General features: G+C 41.7%; 1 protein-coding gene across 2 annotated transcripts in view; it reads right to left on the minus strand.

The window, feature by feature from the left end:
- The window catches only part of shisal1b (shisa like 1b), a 45,681-nt gene extending 24,454 nt beyond the window's left edge, over window positions 1-21,227 (minus strand). For both annotated transcript variants that reach the window (XM_061676621.1, XM_061676620.1), the window contains exon 1: window positions 20,838-21,227. The gene's annotated coding sequence lies outside the window, so the exon portion shown is untranslated. The remainder of the gene's footprint in view (window positions 1-20,837) is intronic.
- Window positions 21,228-21,623: the final 396 nt, after the last annotated feature.

The following is a 21,623-nucleotide window of genomic DNA, read 5'->3' on the forward strand; positions in this document are numbered from 1 at the left end:
GCGGAACCTCAGGCCAATGCGCTCCCATATTAGTCCACTGCGGAGTAACATTCACAATTACATGTGTGTGTGGATGGTGGATGTTTAGAATGGATCTAGCTGCCAGCGTTCAAGAAGTACGAAACAGCCTATGACGATGGCGACCCCCCCCACCCCCCCAGGAAAAACTCATTGGCTCTATGCGATTCACGTAAATGGCCTATTTTGAGTTAAAAACGGCAAATTTCGCCGAAAGGCGACCGATTTGCATGTAAGCGTGTCAGCAGGAAATGCTGCCAGTCAGTCAAGCGGAGTGCTTATCAAAGTCACACAACAACATTTACAGATTTTGGAACTCGGTGCATACATAAGGTCCATTTTGGAGAAAATGTAAGACTTTTAAGTGCGCCTTATGGTCGTGAAAATGCGGTACTTGCTTTTCTTTCATTATTAGCTACATGTACAAGCAGGGCCCAACACTGAGATTTATATGATCAGACTGCTGAATAAATTTTATACATCAAATATTCTAAATAAAGACCAGAGGTGGCGGATTATTTTGGTCTGGTGGGTTGATGTTGCCTGGGAGACACTTACGTCAGGACAGATACGAGGAGTGAGTGTAACATCAATTAATTAGCAGTGTAGTAAAACGAGTAGTGTAAAAGAGAAAAAAACAAAGGAGAGGAGGGGGATAACAAAGCAGTGTTGCCATAGCGCCAACGAGGCTGTATAAATGGGCTGTTATTGTGCACTGCAGACACCTAACTGCATGGGTGGCCTGTTTCTGTTTCACGCCGCTAATGGTTTGTTAGCTTTACGGATGCAAATAAAACTCGCATCTGCTTGCTGTGTTCCTACCTGCTGAGAGCTGTCACTATGATGGAAGCCAATCGACCTTGCTTTGTTTTTTTTTTGTCTGGCAGCACCGTGAATGGCCAAGGCCGACAGGAGGATCATAGAGGAATTTGCCAAAAATCATCACAGATAAGTTATGTGATAAATTCTGGGGTGGTGGCTTTTTGAAAAACCTGACTTTGGAAAATTCAGAAGTTTCAGAAAAAAATATTATTGCTACCCAATAAAAATTATGTAGCTTCAAATATAGTATAGTTTTTTATAGTTATAAAAATTATATTTATTTATATTTTTATCCGAAAACTATACAAATATTATTGCGCATTTTGGATAACAAAAGAATAAAACTAGAAATTTGAAGATGTTCCTTAAACAGCAAAGATATCCTACAAAGAATTGGGGTTTGAACAGTGTCTAGGAGACATGAGTAGATCAATAAATGTCTAAATAAATAATCCAGTTAAGAGCTGAATGAATAATAAAGAAATCAATGAAAAGCTCAACCAACGAGGTGAGTCATGAACTTCTTTTAAAAGCATCAACAGTCTCTGCGTTCCTGATGCCTTCTGGAAGGCTGTTCTCGAGGTGCGGGCCAGAATGGCTGAATGCAGCGTCCCCGTAGGTTTTTTTTTTTTTTTTTTTTTTTCTAGCTCGAGGAACAATTAAAAGGCCTGTACCAGGGGACTTCAGGACCCGCAAGGGTTGATATGATAAAAGCATATCAATTATATATGATGGGCTAAGACCATTAAGACAATTAAAAACTAGTAAAAGAACCTTAAAATCAGTCCTGAAACACACAGGCAGCCAATGCAATCATCTTAAAACCGGTGTAATGTGCTCTCGCCCTCTGGTCTTCGTCAGCACACGAGCAGCTGAGTTCTGAAGTAGTTGTAGAATGGAGATGTTCTTTTTGGGAAGACCAGAGCAGGGCATTGTAGTCGTCTAAACGACAGAAGATAAAAGCGTGCATCAGCACCTCAGTATTAGCCTGAGTAAAAAACAGGCAGACTCTGGCTATAGTCTCAAGATGGTAAATACTGACATTCTTGATGTGTGGAATAAAATTAAGCTCAGTGTAAAAAATGACGCCCAGGTTCTTAACATAATGTGAGAGTTTAAAATCTTGTCGTTTTCTCGCTCTTGCCTTCAGGACAAATAACTAAAACTGCTATTTTGTCTTGGTTGAGCTGTCGGAATTTTACTGCCATCCATGACTTAATATCTAAAATACAGTTTTGAAGGGGATCAATTGGCCCTATGTCATCAGGAGACATGGCGATGCCCAGCTGTGTGTCATCCGCGTAACTGTGGAAGCTTATGCCATGTCTCCTGATGGTGTCCCCAAACCCTGCCTAGCCTAGTATGCAGGATTCATATACCGTATTTGAGCGCATTTGAGTTCTTCCGTTGTAAATAATACCTTTAAATTGTTATTTAGAAGTGTGTGTCTCAATTAAATGTATAATGACTGGTTGGATTATGCATTTTCTGACGATTCAATCCCATGAAACTGAGTGCAAGTGTAATTACAGCAGCCAGGAATACACAGGAGATGCATTGTTGCTACAGTAGCTCCCCGTCCTCTTTTTCAAGCATAAATATGTACAACTCTTCTGGACTCGGCTTCTCATAATAGTAGGCCAACTTCAATTTTCACTTGTCAAAATGAGCAAACGCAGTTTTGCAGCTGTCATGGATACACATAGCTGCAAGTCCCAACATGTGGCTCCCACCCACTCTGGGTCATGCAGTGATTTACTAGAATATAGGCATGGTTTCTCGGCACGAATGAGAAAGCCTCAATAATTGTGCGACTGAAAAGCATGCAACTATCAAAACGGTCAAGGCTGACATTCCACACTGAAACACGCATTCGACGAGTTGCGGAATGCATTATGTATTACTACACGATTCCAATGCAAATCATCTTCTTTTTACTGAGAAACTCGAATGGCAGATAGTAGAGCGTCGACCTATGCCAAGGCCAAACGATAACGCCACACTTGACATTTCAAGGTCAACCAAAATGTAAAAAAATAAGCCTGAAAACATCAGCCAATTTTTTTGAATTCAAACCGCCATCAATGTGATGTGCTCATACCACGCGAGCTGCCAGCACACCTCGTTAGACCTCATTTCAGCCAGCGTCAAAGGATTAGCTCTGTGTTTTAACTTTGGCTTTTTGCGACACTTCTTAAAAGATGACTGGGGTAACAAAAGAAAAGAAAGAATAGACACCAGTTGTGCTGAAGTACCGTATTTTCACGGCCATAAGGTGCACCATATTAAAAGGCGCAGTCTCAGTTACGTGGTCTATTTCTGTATTTAACACAGACATAAGGCGCACCGTATTATTGGGCGCAGGCATGGTAAAACATATGCGAGCTTAAAACATACGGTAGCATGCATGAACGCTAAAACAATGTTTTTAAATAGGCAGCGGGAGAGAAACTGAGTTCGGTTGTACTTTATTGAAGTATTTAACAATGTACTCACGTGATTTTTTTTTTAAATCAATCCTCATCCACAAATCCATCAAAGTCCTCATCTTCTGTATCCGAAATGAACAGCTGGGCGAGTTCTCCATCAAACACGGCAGGTTCGAGTCAGTCTCGTTGCCGTGTGAAAGCTCGAACAGCAGTGCAAGCAGACACGTTAGCCAAAGCATCCACAATCCATTCACAAATTGTGGCGTAACTCGCCCGGCGCTGCCTCCTAGTATTAGTAAAGCTGTGTTCGCCATCTGTCATCCATGGTTCCCATGCCGCTCACTTCACTTTGAACGCCCTGTTTACACGGATGTCCAGCGGTTCGTCCAGCCTCCTGGAATGATGGCAAGCCCCGAGTTATGCACTCAGTGGAATGGTGACTGTAGAGACGCTTCTCCCGGCTGTTCTTTGCTCATTAATCCATTGCTCGAGTTGGTCTTCCAACTTGGGCCACCTCGCCTTGTTTCCACGTTTTCTTTTTCTTTTTTTCCAGTGGAAACTCAGCTTCGTCTTCGTGACTTGGCGAAGATCGTTTTCCTGTTTCCTCCACTTGCGTACCATGGATTCGTTGATCTTGAATTCTCGCGCGGCTGCTCGATTCCTATGTTCCTCCGCGTAACTGTGTTTCGTAAGCGTATCTCTTCGTAGGTGACATTTCCGGGGGTCCTTAGCCAAACCGATGTCGTTTTGCACAATGCACACCCCGGAAATGCTCCCAAGCGGTGTATAAAAAATAAAAAAATAATAAAAAAACACCCCATCACTATATACCTACTGGGGGCGTGGCTTTTGCGTCCTACTTCACGCACCCTTCCCCTGTCCTCAGCCACGTCCGCTTTTTCTCCGTGTAAGCTGCGTGTCAGCAGGAAATGCTTAAAAAATAATAATAATAAAAAAGTAAAATGAAAAATAAAACAGAGCGCTCATCACACAACAACATTTATAGATGTTGGAACTCTGTCCACACATAAGGCACGTCGCATTACAAGGCGCCCGTCCATTTTGGAGAAAATGTAAGACTTTTAAGTGCGCCTTATGGTCGTGAAAATGCGGTAGTCATCTATGGCGGCTGGTCAATAGAGAGCGCTCGGGCGCCGCCCCACCACTCACAGTGGTCACCATATTACACTGAATAATAATAGGTAATAAGATTTAGGGTTACAAAATTCTGTGACTTTTTGAAATTGGAAAAATAAATACCAATGCAATATTTTTTCCTACTTATTTCAAGTAACAATTAGATTGAAACAAGTGAAAATTGTCTATGAAGAATTTTTTTTTTTTAGGTGATGAGTCTCATTTTAAGTGTAATCGGATTAGTTTGGATACTTTTGAGTAGAAATAAGACAAATATTCTTGGTAAGAGTGGCTAATGGCTTATAGAACAAGTTGTTCCACATGTAATTGATCTCCTGGGGAAATCAAATGGATGGAGTGGAACTTGTAGGTACGACTGTATTTACACTAGCAGCTGCCCTTGGCTTGGACTTGTTTTCCCTTCCTGCAGACTATTGTCATCTATGATGCATGCAGACAGCAGTGTCTCACAGAAACAAGACGCCATTGTTTGCTCGGAATCACTTTAACACCACAGCCGGGACTCGCATCATATATCTCTTGGAAATGTTCCCGATCGTCATCTTCCTGACCCTCGATTTAAAATAGCACGATAGAACAGCCTGGTGGGAATTGGGAAAAAGAAACGAGAAGAAATTCTTATGACATGAGGACAGAGATACAAGGCTGCGGCGAGAACAACACAGCAGCTTGATCATCTTTGTTTTTGTCCCATGTAGCGACCACAGTAAAGTGGTTACACAACACACACATACGCATACATGCGCGCACACACACACACACACACACACTGCTGTGGATAGGCAACAATGCTGAGAATATAAATGCCCTTGTGGTCAAACAATTGTTTCAACTAACTGCAATGAGCACTTTAACGTTTACTAACTGGAAAAAAATCTTAATAGGGAATCTTGTTCTAAAATGTATCCATAAGAACAAAAAGCAAAGTACATCTGACAGGGACATTAGCTTTAGAACAAAGTTGTTTGTGTTCATTCATTCATTCATCTTCCATTCTGCTTATCCTCACGAGGGTCACGGGCGTTGTTTGTGTTAAATTAAAATTTATTCTAGATCAGATGGACATTTTTTGCTTCTGACATAAATATAGCAAATTTTGTCATTTAAAAAAAGACAGTTTTGGCCTTATAAAACCTGTTTGAACTTGGATAAATACAGTATTATAGCTCCTGACTGCCATATCTCAGAAGCTATCATCTACATTTGTTAGGCCTGTAAACTGTATTAATCTTTTCATGTTGACAAATTTGAATTCACTCATCTCTAGAAAATGTATAGGAAACATCCTTGTAAAATCAACTTCGTTAAATTGTTACCATTATGATTATGAACCCTCAAGGGGAAGTTCAATTACCACGCTAACCAGCATAAATGCAGGAAATTTAAAATAAAATAAAAATGGGTGGGCGACTGGTTAGCACATCTGCCTCACAGTTCTGAGGACGGGGGTTCAAATCCCGGGCCTGTGCCTGCGTGGGTTTTCTCCGGGTATTCCGGTTTCCTCCCACATCCCAAAAACACGCAGGGTAGGTTAATTGAAGACTCTAAATTGCCTGTAGGTGTGAATGTGAGTGCGAATGGTTGTTTGTTTATGTGTGCCCTGTGATTGGCTGGCGACCAGTTCAGGGTGTACCCCGCCTCTTGCCCGAAGATAACTGGGATAGGCTCCAGAACGCCCGCGACCCTAGTGAGGTGAGGATAAGTGGAATGGAAGATGAATGAATATATAGGATAAGCGGTGCAGAAAATGGATGGATGGATATATGAATGCGATATCTGGATTCTAACTTAATGGTAAGATTTTCTTAAATTAAACCCCTTATGACATGGCAAAAACCAATTTCTTATTTATTTTTTTTACATTTTTTACCCATCCATCCATTTTCTGAGCCGCTTCTCCTCACTAGGTCCGCTGGCGTGCTGGAGCCTATCCCAGCTATTAGTTGGGTTGAGTTGGTACCAGTTTTTGGGATGAAACCGGAGTGCCTGGAGAATAACCCACAAAGGCACAGGCACAGGGAGAACATGCAATCGCCACACAGGCAGGGCCGGGGATTGAACCCCAGTCCTCAGAACTGTGAGGCAGACTCTCTAACCAGTCAACCACCGTGCCGCTACATTTTTTACCCTATAAACTAAAACCTTTTTATAATTACTTTCATTGATTGAATTACCAAAAAGCAAGAGTAACATCCTTGGAATAACAATAATTAAACATGCATATACATGTATAATTAAAAAAATGGATGAAAAAACTGGTCAGAAACAGGGAGGTCACATGATCCATCCCATAACCTGCTGAACCAACAACCTACGCACGTTTGTGAGGAAGCAATGAAACAAGATACGACTAGGTTTTTGAACACATCATTTCCAAGGCCATGTGACCTCCCTGCAGTGACGCAAGAACCCTCACTTTCCTCTGACCAGATGAACTAACAACACCCATAATGTCGTTCTGGCTGCCCGTTTATATGGCCTGTTAACAGGCAAATACAAGGCAGCGCTTGTAGGTGTGTTCAGTTGTCATTATTATTATGACGATTATTTCGGGAAGTGTTGGTCCACCTGCCATTGCATTCATCATTAACCAGGCTGTCCTGCTTTTGACCCGCCAGTAAGTGAACTCCCCTCGGCTGGCTTCTGGCACACTTGTGAATGATAACTTCCTGAGCTTCTACCACTCTACCGGTACTCTCATAAAAAGTAAGCCCTTCAGCTCATTTCTCAGGCTGTGAATTGTGTTTTATTATGCCAACTAACAATGGCAGCAACCACCAGTTTGACTAATAATATGCTAAAGGGTTTATTATTAGTCATTACTGCGCCGAAGGATTATAGTGGGCGCTGGTATTACATGGTGAATTGGAAATTACCGTCATTTGAGGTCATAATGACTCAGGAATTACTGAGTCTTTTATATATGCCCTTATCTCTGTGCACATACACCACGTTATGTATAGGACCGACAAATCTGTTGAGCAGGGGTGGGCAACCTACAACTCAGTACGTCCCCCAATGCGATCCACAAAACAAATTAAAGCGCTCCAAGTACTTTTGTCTCGTATATGTGGCTCAAATTTGGTAGCAACTGGACATCATTTCTAGGATAACTCAGAAGGACCCCTGGAAACGGCCAAAATAATCCTAAAATGCCAACTCTGAGAGATATAAAATCAAAATGGCAGGTGTTTTTCAGAGATGGACTGCATTACAGTTTTTTATTTCGGGAATCCCTGCACTATATTCATGTGCTGCACATTGCAGGCCACTTCACAGCCATCGTAAGGGGGAATTCCTGTTACATGCTGTACTTACCACAGCATGTAGCAGCACAGTGGGCGAAGACTTTAGAGAGACAAAAAGACAAAAGCGCCATCTGTTACGAACAAGCACTGCTTGTTATTTGACTATCTTTTCTTGTCAGAAGCCGTACCGCCTTGAATTATATCACCCTGTAATGCAGCAAGGGGAAAGAAAATGTGAGGACATTGAACAGAAGGCCAAAATGTTAAGGTTGTACCTTCAATCCACAAAGCTGTTTCAGCCTGACATTCTCCTGGTCTCGGCTGAAAAAAGAAGGTGATTTGCAGCGACTAAAGGCTGAACCAAAGTGACACGTCCGGCTCTTTAATCAGCAGCCAGTGTCTGACGGGGACGCTTAACCCCTCGTACAGCCCCCCCCGGGCAGAGCTACTTTCTTCGGCACCTCTGCCGGGAAGGTCAATTAGATCAATGGCTTTATATAGAGAGAGGATCTTTCAGCCAATTCTTTGCACTGCACTTGTACCAATTTCCTCTGCTATAATTTACAAATTAAACTATAGCTAATACAATGACACCCAATATAAAAGAAATTCTGCCTTTTCAAAGATGTTTATCAATCAGTTTTTATTTGAACAATGTTTATTATTGTGGTTGTAGATTACAGTGGTGTACAGAGAGCTTTTTGATCCTCTCACATTAACAAGTAAGTCGAATTAATTGTTGATTAATCGGGTGTTGAAGCAACTGAGTCACAATTGAGTGTACTACTTGTCTAAAACAAGCAGAGGCACTGTTGATTTACACTCGTGAGGTACCAACATCCTAACAATCGGCCAAATTTGAGCCTTTTTCCTCCTTTTTATTAAAGTCAGGCCCAATTATTGGATGTCTCTTCAAGATCATCCTGAGCGATTATCCTCGTATGGTGTGGCGTGTGTTAAGAGATATTTTTTCGTCTGGGAAAAAAAAAATTGTAAACGTTAAACCTGTTCAATATTTACGCTTGCAAATTCGTGCGCTCGTGCGGTCAACGCAGAGCTGGGCCGAGCCAAGGACTCGGTGAATGTGACGTGAAACGGAACGATAGGCAATTAGGAAGCGACCTGAATCTTGACGGAGACCAACAGATGAGCAACTGGTCATGTTGAGTGTGTCATTCACCACAATTAAATGACAAAGAGAACCACAACTTTGCGACCACCACATAGTTATCAGATACCCTGGCAGTTACCCAAGCTTCTTCTATTTCTTCTTTTACAACTACTCTTTCTTGAATGTATTTTCCATCAGTGTGGATGCCATGTGGCACCATGCTGCCTCTGACAGGTCAGTCTTGGTACCACGACAGACATCTGGTTCGGGGGAGGAGATTCACCATTGTGAGTCTGAGTCTCACAACACAAAAACTGAATAGGATGTTAAAAATGTATATGTGTGTATGCCATTTACTGGCCAAAATACTGGATCTGCTTGGTAATTTTAAGAGTTTGCTAAAGGGTTAGTATTCGCGATTAGCATTAGCGATCTAGCTCTATAAAAAAAAAAAAAAAAAAACACTAACTACCATTCAACTCACTCATACATCATGTTATATATACATTGCACATCTAAGTCTTAAAAATCACTTACAGGCGCTCCTTTGTCGTTTTTGGCTATGCTTTTCCAGTGCATCTGTCTGCAACAAATGTCGCTGTGGTAAACATGGACAGTGGCCAAATGATTCCGGGCAGCGCAAATATGCTTTTATTAATACTTTTTATAGACATTTTTGCGTGAACCAATTTTCGTGTTCGACTCAGCTGAGTTAGCCGATTTGTTTTCACAGCCCTACCTCACACATATACAAACTCGCTACAGTAAAAAAAACTGTGACTCCTGGTGTTCTTATCAGAAAACATCATTTTGAGGCAACGCATATTATCAATTTATTGAATCACAAACTACATGGCGCGATTGTCAAGGAAAAAACAGATTGCCATGGCCACTGTAGCTATATTATAATATTACAAAGAGAGGAAATGGCCGAGAAATAAAGTGGACAGCGTGGATATTTGAGAGGCTGTTAGCAATGATCACCCCATTTATGAACTGCACTCTTTTTTTTTTCATTTTGGTGACAGAGACTCTCCCACGCTTTGTTTTTTTAGCCACGTGAAATTCTACAAAAAATTCCAGTATTATTGTAAAAGAAAATATATATACTGTATATACAGTATAGATACGGCTTGGTGGTGGCCAGCTGGATGTCACTTCGTCCCCGTAGACTTTAGTAATGAAAGCTATTGTGATACAACATGGAATTTTTGTGTGGAGTTACATCTGTGACGTTGCGATGTCGCTCACTTGCAATTCAAATTTTGAACTGCAGCAAAACTACCAGCCAGTGGTCGGCCATTTATGAAAACTGGTTGCAGAACCCCGCATACAGTTCAGTCCCATTCGGCCGCATAGCTCAGTATGTGGCGGGCCTTAAAACACTTGATAGGTTCGGGTATAGTTACTGGTGGTGTAGCGGTACACTCGCCTGACTTTGGTCCGGGCAGCGTGGGTTCAGTTCCCACTCAGTGACGGTATGAATGTGAGTGCGAATGGTTGTCCGTGTCTATATGTGCCCTGCGATTGGCTGGCGACCAGTTCAGGGTGGAGTCCACCTTTCGCCTGAAGTCAGCTGGGATACGCTCCAGCGCCCTGCGACCCTAACCAGGATAAGCGGTGTTGAAAATGGATGGATGGATGAATGGTTCGGGTATATATACGATAATGATACGGCTGATTAAAAGACTGGAGAAAGAAAGAGAGAAAAAATAAACAACACAATGGCTGTGAATTGCTCCTTGAACTAACCAGGGAGCCTCTCTGTTTGCAGCTCCTGAATGTAACGATGATGTATGAGGGGTCCCGGTGGGGGCAGTCGATAGGAGTTTAAACACAGGTTGTGCTCGCTGGTCAGCTAAACGCAGAACAAAGCTACGTCACGTAACATTTACACGACACATCGATGCGGTGTGCACAATGGCCTCGGGAAAACACCTCTCGGTGTCTCAATTAGGTGGAAAAAGGCGCACTTCCCCAACAATGGCTGATAATTTATGTAATGAACAACAAGTGTAGATACGAGCTTGAGAAAAAACAGCTCTATAGCTCTGTAAATATTTGCTCAGCCTCTGATTTCCCCGAGTATTCATTTCACCAGCCGTGAACGCTCCTTCATGCGTGATTTCACTCTTTCCGCTGGGTCAATACGACAAAAGAATCTGAATCAATGTCATTATTTTCTTGTCTGCCAAACACACAACACACACACAAGGCGTTACTATTCAAACATTGCCGACAGGTCGAACAGCTTGTTGATTTTTTAATTATTCTTTGCGCATATCACCCAAAGCCATGCCTCGTCTCCTTTTGAAACCACGCAAACAACGCTCGCAGCTTTCTACATAAACACACACACAGACTATGTAAATAAGCGCTGACTTGTTGACTTGTACAGATATGTTTTTAAAAAATTATTATTATTATTTTCTCAGTTATAAACATTTTAGAAGTCAGGAGGTGTAGTTGTGTGGAGAAAAATACGTTAGTGCGTCAATCTATGCTGTTTGTAAGAGAAATTCACTTCTCTGTACAAAGCAGCCATCAGTCTTGAAATAACCTTAGTACAGCGGTACCTTGACTTCCATCCACCCATCCATCCATTTTCTGAGCCGCTTCTCCTCACTAGGGTCGCGGGCGTGCTGGAGCCTATCCCAGCCGTCATCGGGCAGGAGGCGGGGTACACCCTGAACTGGTTGCCAGCCAATCGCATGGCACATACAAACAAACAACCATTCGCACTCACAGTCACACCTACGGGCAATTTAGAGTTGACAATTAACCTACCATGCATGTTTTTGGGATGTGGGAGGAAAGCGGAGTGCCCGGAGAAAACCCACGCAGGTACGGGGAGAACATGCAAACGCCACACAGGCGGGGCCGGGGATTGAACCCCGGTCCTCAGAACTGTGAGGCAGACGTTCTAACCAGTCGTCCACCGTGCCGCCTGGTACCTTGACTTACGACTTTAATTCATTCCGTGACTCAACTAGTAACAACTTACTCATATATCAAATTACTGTAATATTCTCCATTTAAATGAATGGAAATGGCATTAACCCATTTTATGCTGACATTTTTTTGTTGTGTTTTTCCATCCATCCATCCATCCATGTTCTGAGCCGCTTCTCCTCACTAGGGTCGCGGGCGTGCTGGAGCCTATCCCAGCCGTCATCGGGCAGGAGGCAGGGTACACCCTGAACTGGTTGCCAGCCAATCGCAGGCCACATACAAACAGACAACCATTCGCACTCACAGTCATGCCTACGGGCAATTTAGAGTCTCCAATTAATGCATGTTTTTGGGATGTGGGAAGAAACCGGAGTGCCCGGAGAAAACCCACGCAGGCACGGGGAGAACATGCAAACTCCACACAGGCGGGGCCGGGGATTGAACCCGGGTCCTCAGAACTGTGAGGATGACGCTCAAACCAGTCATCCACCGTGCCGCCTGTTGTATTGTAGTGTTTTGTATAAAAACTATACTTTACACCGATTTTATCGGGCTGATCGGTATTGGCCGATATTTAGCATTTTATGCTGATCGGCTGATCGGCTTTAATGTCATAATTCGCCGATCCGATCAATGACGTCATTGATCAGCTCCGCAAAAGACATTTACTCCGCATCGCCATCGTGCACTGTATATTTGAATCCAAAAGCGTCTCTTGAAGTAGTATTGGATATATCTGATGGCCAATAGCGTTATTAAGAAGAAAAAAAAAAACATGTCGGCGGTGTGGAAGAAGCAACACGTCTGAGACAGACAACACGTAATCCCCAAATCAAACTACAAGACAAATTTGCTCTTTCACGATTGCACTGTCAGACGACTGCAATAAAATATTGTATTCCGATACCACCGCATCCCTTTTTTTACGATCATTGAGCTTTATCTTGTCAACTCAAATGCGACCGGATACACTCGTTACCGTGGCGACGACAACAAGAGTGGAGCACGCCGACTTTGTATTATAAGGAGAAAATGGGGAAAAACGTGTTGGTGGTCACTCGTGCTCAGGAGAGGAGAGGACATTCGTTTAAGGCTTGCTGGAGGTATGTTATGTTCACGTACTTACGGCTCGCAAGCAGGCAACAAAACATTATGTTGCCTAGCAAGCTAGTGATACCACGAACGGTTGGACGTAAACATGCCTCTGTTCTGTCAAATTATTCTCTAAAGTTTTGGTGTGGGTGAAGTAATTAAAAATAAAGTAATTTAATTACAGTAAGTTAGCACCCATTATTTATGTCATGTAATGTTGGTTTGACCTGACTGGTTAGAATACACGATCTGACTAGAGCAGTGATTTCCAATCTTTCTGGAGCCAAGGAGCATATTTTATAATTGAAAAATCTCACAGAACACCAACAAACAAAAATGTCGCAAAAAGTGGATACATTAATTACTGTATGTACTTCCTGCCATCTATAATAGAAGACCATTAATTTGTTCTGTCTGTCATTATGCCTCACTGGCATAAATAGACAAACAAAGATACATTATTTATTGTAAATATAATTTTTGGAGCAATTAAGTACGCAAGTATATACAGTAAATGAACGGGTCATTTAAATAGACACATTCCTCCATCTTGTGATCGGATCGGTGATTGGTTATGGTTTTTTTCAACTCGCTGATCGGTGATCGGCCCCAAAAATCCTGATCGTTTAAAGCCTAGTAAAAACATAATCAAATAAATTGTAAAGGAAAAAAATGGCTTGATAAAGTGTAATTACTGTACTGTATGTTGGGAAAAGCTGAGACAGAATAACTAGTGTTGTACAGGTACAGTATGTGTGCCTTTAAGGGGCATCTTAGTCTGCGTGTGAGCATCTGGGTATGAATTTTGGCCAACTGCAACTGCGAGTGTTCTCCTTTTGTATTGGCGTGTTTCACTATTTGTCCCTTTCAATAAACAGATGGAAGTGCATCGGCCATTGTGGCTCTTTTTTTTCTTCTTCTTTGTTTTTTTTACTTTTTTACTACAACCAGAAGTTTACCGGAAAAGGATACCCGGTTTTTCAATAGTCAGCCTTATAAAATCTGCCAACAAGCAGATCAATTCACATCTATATACTTTTTGTGGACATTACGTTTTTGTTGCTGCATAAGGTTGTTGAAAAATAAATGCGACATTAAAGGAGAGCACTGTTGTTTTCATTGTACTGTATTTAGTTTACTAATAAGTAGCTGGTCCCACATAAAAAGATAAAGTGGACACTGGAACTGGGAGTTGGCTTGTTGTCTCTAGCATAGAAGGGTATTTATGTGAGTATGTGTGTGTGCGTGTATGTGCATATGTGTGTGTGTGTGTGTGTGTGTCAGATTCCCCTGGCTAGATTATAACTAATGGGCGGAATCCGATGTGGAAGAGAAGGAGCATCAAAGGTGTCATCACTCAGCCTCTCGTGCTTTCTAACGCCATCTAACAACCAAGCATTTTTTCATACAGCTCTGGCAAGTGGTCATCAATTTATATTAAAACACAGACACACATGCGCACGCACATGCGCACATGCGCACACACACTCACACACACACACACGCACACGCACGCACACACACACATTCACACAGATGCATAGTTGAACTCTGGCATGAACCCAAAGAAATGTCACGATGATATAGCAGACGAACTAAATCAGTGCAGTTTTCTGCACTGTTGCATGGAAAAGCAGATACTACTGTATAGTGTGAATAGTGGATGACAACAGCTGCTGTTTATTTTTGCCTCGTGGAAGATAATTATTCGGCCGCTGGTATCATTAATCAGCATGAAACCGGCCGCGAGATGGGATGAGGCCACTTTGTTACTGCGAGTTCAGACAATTACACAGCACAATGCTCGCAACCCCACAATCACCATCAGTGCGGTTCAGACTTGCATCCAGACTTGCATGACGTTATTTGATTTATTGGGTTAGTTTGATTTACTGATGTTTAGGGAGATTAAATAAAATAATTCAGAACAAAATTTTCAATCCTCTGACGTGTATTGCAATCATACAATTATAATATATACAGTACCTGCAGTAGACTGGTAGAAAAAGGGAATGACCTGAGGTTCCCCAAACTAGTAAAAGTTAGTGCTCGAAGACGTCTGCTTTGCGTCAACTTTAGTACAGTGGAAGATGATTTAAAAAAAAAAAAAAATTACATTTTCAAATTATTTTCCATACAATACAGACCGTGGAAAAAAAGTATGGAGTGGGTTTCCCTATACTGGTAAAAGCACTTCGAAACATCTGCTTGCAGTAACTTTGGTGCAATAGAGGATGATTTTAAACAACAAATAAATAAATAAATAAAAACAGTTAATAGCTACAATACAGACTGGCAGACAAGTGTATGGAGTAAGGTTATTACCAAGGCTGAGTTAGTGCTTCCAAATATCCGAAGCTTCAAAATAAATATAACAATAATTAAAAAAAAAAAAAAATCACTATTGAATCTACATAAAACACAGACTGCCTTTGCGGAAACTTAGGTGTTATAAGTGCACTGTATGTCTTACGTGTACAACTGAGGATGACTGTTGACATCTTATTTTTCCAGAATCAGTTGGCTGGAGTTACTTTGATTTCTTACAGTTGGCTAGCGCATTTCAATGTGAAGAGGTTTAGCTCATGGGCATGCTGCCTCTGTGTTCCGCCTTTTGCTTTTGTTCCCTTTTGTGTAAAAACAAGGCAGTTATTGTTTAATTGCTAAAATACTTGGAAGTACGATTACTTCTCGGAATAATGGTTTCATGGAGGAAAAGAAACAACAGACATTTTTGGTATTTTCTCCCATCTATAAACAATTAACAACTGGAAACCATAGATAACTGTAAACTTAATAATAACTTGTAAATGTTGCTGATTGTCTATCATGGAACTTTAGAGGTTTCATTTTCATCCATCCATCCATCCATCCATTTTCTGAGCCGATTCTCCTCACTAGGGTCGCGGGCATGCTGGAGCCCATCCCAGCTATCATCGGGCAGGAGGCGGGGTACACCCTGAACTGGTTGCCAGCTATTCGCAGGGCACATACAAACAAACAACCATTCACACTCACATTCACACCTACGGGCAATTTAGAGTTGTCAATTAACCTACCGTGCATGTTTTTGGGGTGTGGGAGGAAACTGGAGTGCCCGGAGAAAACCCACGCAGGCACGGGGAGAACATGCAAGAACACCTGGGGAACACCGGGCACTCCGGTTTCCTCCCACATCCCAAAAACATGCATTAATTGGAGACTCTAAATTGCCCGTAGGCATGACTGTGAGTGCGAATGGTTGTTTGTCTCTATGTGCCCTGCGATTGGCTGGCAACCAGTTCAGGGTGTACCCCGCCTCCTGCCCGATGACAGCTGGGGTAGGCTCCAGCACGCCCGCGACCCTAGTGAGGAGAAGCGGCTCAGAAAATGGATGGATGATGCCTTTTGATTGCTAAGTCCCTCCTGTACAGTAGTTGGCGCTATGTACCACAAAGAGTTGTAATCCACATTTATTCAGAAAAGAATAAGAATCGCCACAGAAGAAGAGGATTTGAGCCAATCTACGACGTCATTCTCAAGTAAGTTTTATGGTGGTGTCCTAATGAGTCACTGTTTAAAAACCCTTGTGTGTTCAGATAGGGGATCGTTTTGCTAGCAGCCACGGGTATCAAGCTAAAGTTAACATTAAATTACATCTCGTGGCGGTAAAAACAAAAAGTCATGCAATGTTTCAATAAGCAGCCAGTGCAGTGTGCCGGTCTCTCTCACCCACTGGCACACACAAACACGAGCACATGGACAAGTTACATCTCATGGCGTCTACAGTGTCAGCTTCCCACATCCAGTCCACATGAACGTGTACATTTAATTGGGGTTGCTGCTTATATTGACGTGTTTCTCCAATGATTTTAGAGGAATGAAACGAGCAGACAATCGGCCAGCTAGCTGTTTCATGCTCTGTTAGCTTAAATGAAATATAACGTGAAGGAGGGTGGGGTATTTATCCTTCACGTTTTGTCCTTTGTTATGCGTCAAAACTGTTGGTATACTGATATGTTTGTTTCAAAGCTTTAATACTGACACTGCTACAGTGTCAAAAGTGTTGCTGTTGCATTTGTTTTTTCTTCTATGCAGCATCTTGTTTCATGCATAATATACTTCACAACAGGCTACCTAAAAACACTTTTAAGACAAACTAGTGGAGGACTTTCAAAGAAAATTTCAGGAGTTGAGGGCATCACAAAAGTGCTGATAATGAGCTTCACAAGTGTAACTTGTTTAAAAAACATAAATACTATAATTCAAGTGAATTCTACCATTTTATTTAACTATTTTGTCTGTTTTATTTTATTATTTGATTCAAGAAGTCTGCCTTTTTCAACTACAAAAAAAGTGTGCCTTTTTATTTCATATTTGTCATGTTTGTTCATGTTTCACATAGATCAACTGTTTACATGTTACTGGGCTATTTTTTTGTGAAATAAATTTGATTTGCTAAAGAATGTCAAAAATGTCGGTTGCGACTTAATGACTAAGTTAAATTTTGGCTCCCGAGGCAAAACCAGTTGGGAACCACTGAGTAGCTGAATGTTTGAATATGAAACTTACAACCTCAGTGGTCTATTTCCCCTGACATTTTTTAGGCTTGAAGTGGGGATTTGATAACATTGTGCAATTGTAAGTGATGCTAAGAGTTACAAAACTGGCCTTTTTTTCATAGGGTCCGTTGAGAAATGAAAAGACAGGGGGACAAGATATATAACTTTGTTTTAAAGAGAAGCAAGTCAGGCAATGATAAGGTGGACAGAGAGAGTGTGAGTGAATGGTTCGTGTGTGTGTGCGTGAGTATCTGTGAGTGGGTAAATGTGTGTGTGTGTGTGTGTGTGTGTGTGTGAGCGGGTTACTCTGTGATTGAAAAATTGTTGCAGTTGTTGAAGTTGTGTTTGTGTGTACGTTGTGTTGTAAACATTGTTAATAAACTTAATGCGCACAAACCTCTTCTGTGGGCTTAGTATGTACATTGCAACATTTAAGAGACTCTGATTGCAATTCATTGGTCGAGAAATCATTCATTGTCATAGTCTGTGGTCCCCCGGAAATAGCCTTGGCCACCCCAAGGACAAAAGTCTAGCTCCGCCACTGCACACGAGTGTCGCGGTTTTGACATTTCTTCGTGCGATGATTGACTTTCATCACCACTCTAACGATCTCTTCAGAATGTGAAGAGCTCTTCATTCCAAATGTTCACCTTGATAGCTTCTGCCTAGACACTGGTCACGATGCCTCGCCTCGCTCTGCCTTCCCATGAAAGCGTGTGTGTGTGTGTGTGTGTGTGTGTGTGTGTGTGTGTGTGTGTGTGTGTGTGTAGACTACTGCAGGTCTGTCAAACTCATTTTCATCCAGGGACCACATTAGCATGATGGCTGCCACAGAAGACCACTAATAAGTGTATCTTCTATAGTATTCATCACATATTTTGACATTTTGTAGCTGAATTTGATTAGTATTCCCTTGAGCAACAAATGTATGAATGAATAATTAGTTTTGCAAGAAAAATATTGGAAAGCGGCTGGCTACACTAAAAACATGATATAATAATGAAAGCTCTCATCTGACCGGAGTTGCACTATGTTAGGTTTTATTTGTAACTGCAATTGCAGCATTACACTGACAGGGCGGCGCTGCACAAGAAAAACTTGGATGTCAAAGAAGCAACTAGTGCGAATTTCACAAATTCTCCAGGGTTTATCCTGCATATTAAATTTGAAGGTAGCTGCCTCTGCCTAATTTTTGACCCCCTCTTACATCAAATTCTGAAATTATAATAGTTACACCAATGAGGTGGCGTTGTACAAGAAACAGAAGTCACTCCTAAAATTGGCAGATGAATAGAGGACTAAAGACATATTTTCTTTCCTACTGCAAATGTGAAGGGAAGATTTTGGGGATTTTCAAACCGGTAAATATTGTTTCTTTACTAAGTACGTCTAATTCATTCATTTGTGAACCCCAATATTTTGTTTTTTCAGCAATGCCTCCTAAAGTAAGTGAGTTTTTAATAACACATTGTTTTCAAAATGACAGACATTCCAGGAAGACTTAACTGTTAGTATTTGTTTCTTTATTTCCTATATGTTTATGACTGTATTTTAACGATGTAAAGCACTTTATGACACCTCTTTGTGAGAAGTGCTATACAAATAAAATTTACTTACTAATCTGTGAAAGGGGAATCAAGCCAACCAATTTACTGGCCATAGACATAAGTATGTACTGTATGTACAGTACAGTATGTTCTTGGAAATGTGTGTGTATAAGTCAATCAGTGAGTGTACAAGCACAAATGCAGTGGTCTTAACTGTCGTGTAACACACACTCATGTATGTGCAAGACAAGGTGACACAACACACACACACACATGCGCCTCGGCAGATGACTGATGGCCAAACACGACCCGCATGACCTTGTGTGTGTTCAGTCACTTTTATGGAGGCGACAGTTGACGATAAGTTGATAACATGCAAGCATGTTTACAGTCTACGCGTGAGAACGTCCATTCTTAAGGGGCTAGTTCTTTACTTTAGAGGTATTCGTATAAACAAAACGTGCTGAATGCAGACCCACACTTAACTCGAGCGTAAATGAATGAACCACATTGTGCACGGCTTACGCAATATCGCTTCTTTTGCGCCTAAACACTAGCAGTGAACGTTAAATACTCCATATGCTGTGACGACACAATGCTATATGTTAAATTAAAGTACAACCGCTACAAGCCTTGCTGGCAAAAAGTGGGAAGGGTGGGAGATTCTAGAATATGTCCATACCGTATTTCCTCAAGTGGCCACCTCTATAATAGATGCCACGCCCAAAATAACTGCTAACATGATTGGAGTCACCGTCCTTTTTTTTAAAAAAAAAAGGTCTATGCTTTTCCACCACATGTTGCTACGCAGTCTTTACTATGTTACAGAGTGGACATGGCATCTGTAAAGCTGAACATAAAGCTTGTAGAGAGGATTTATTCCACCAATCAATTTTCTGAGCCTAACATGCATATTATTAGAAAGTGGGCGGAAGCTGGAATACATGCAGAAAACCCATGCAAGCACGGGGAGAACCCCCGACCTCGAACTTTAGAACTGTGAGACGTGCTACCCACTCATCCACCGGGCTGTCTTGGACTTAATCCATGCAGGACATTTTTATTTATTTATTTATTTTTTTAACAAATCTATACTATTGGGTCAATTATTTTCTACAAATTATCGACCACTCAAAAGTGTTGAAGATTTGCTTGCTGTCTTTGATGATGTCATGTTAATGGCTCACCAAACATGCCAGTTTTTGGTTTCATGAAAAGTGATGGTTTTGGAGATGTGAGGATTCCGCCTAACGCCAGCGATTTCTACAAATAAAGGCCTCATCCTCTTATAAAACCTGAATAAACACCTGGCACTCGATGCAATTGAGTAGCCCACTACATTAAAATATTCCTCAACAGCTCTGCCAGAGTCACACAGTCTTATTCCTGATTTAATGGTGAATAATATGAGATCATCTTCCAGGGAGTGTCTTATCTATATGCATGGATAAAGAAGGCACATTACAGCCTCATACGCATGCCAGTATATTGTAGTTTCAAAGAATGTTCCCAGTCATGCCAAATCATAAAAGCTGACAGCGGCTGCCCCTGGGCAGAATATTTTACCGGGGATAAGGCTTCTTTTTTGTGTGTCGGAACAAAGGGAATCTCCTAGCGCCCTCCCACACCCCCCGTTTTCTCTTCCCTAAATCCAACCAAGCGTTTCCCACATGCCTGTTTTCAAGACACTGGCGGCGGCGGCTGCCTGCCTTCCTGTCAATCCTGCTTATTAGGCTCTGAATGTTGCCTTTAAAAAAATTACTCCACCTGGGTCCCTTGATGTACTTTTGGACAGCAAAAAGTCTAAAGTGAAAGTGTAAGTTCACTTCTCAATTAAGACTGACCGATTCTATGTGTGGACAATGACTTTATTCCGGAAATAATAGTGAATATGAAGTGTTCAATGATGCACAGCTGACCTTGCTTCAGCATGAAGAACCAGGGCTCACTTCCCAGCTTGTCGCCACCCTGTTGCTCCTCTTCCCTCACGCACGGATCCTCCTCATCTTCCTCCTCAGCGGCGTCTCAGGCCAACTTGACGAGCTGCTCATGAGGAAAAGGCGGCCGAATGAGGAACCAAATGCACTCTTCATGCCCCGGAGTTTCCTCCTCGGCGGTGTCTCCCTCAACTGTCAGAGCGCAGCAGCGGGCGAGTTAAGCGTGAACGAAAGGCAGAGTGAGATGAAACAATACAGGAGAGAGATAGGGAGTGAGAGAGGGAGGGGGAAAGAGAAGCGATGGTGTGGTTGCACACTGTAGGGAGATCCTTCATAGTGCGTGAGCGCTTGTTTATCTCACTGTACTGTATGTCTCGTCTCCTTCCGCAAAGAAGATACAAGATCAGTCGTCATTTCTCCCAAGGACCACAGACTTCCTGTTAGTGCTCGGTTCAACTTACATTCTGAGTGAAATCCATTTTGTGCACTCTCCATTTCTGTTTTAAAGATTTTTTTTTAGTGTGAAATAATCAAATCAAGTCGCCTGCGCTGCACTCAAAGTGCAGTCAATGTACCATGATGTATGTTTAATCTAACATCAAATTATGAATGTTTTAACTGTGCTTGACTTTAATTTTAATTTAATTTTTGTTTAATTTGTTCCATTACTAAGCTTGTGACATTACTTGTATATCAATTTTTCCTCATTATGATGAATTGAAATGCCATTAATTACAGATGTCACAGTCCCATTTGTTTCTATGCGAG

This window comes from Phycodurus eques, chromosome 5 (genome assembly GCF_024500275.1).
Source record: "Phycodurus eques isolate BA_2022a chromosome 5, UOR_Pequ_1.1, whole genome shotgun sequence".
NCBI classification, from domain to species: Eukaryota; Metazoa; Chordata; class Actinopteri; order Syngnathiformes; family Syngnathidae; genus Phycodurus; species Phycodurus eques.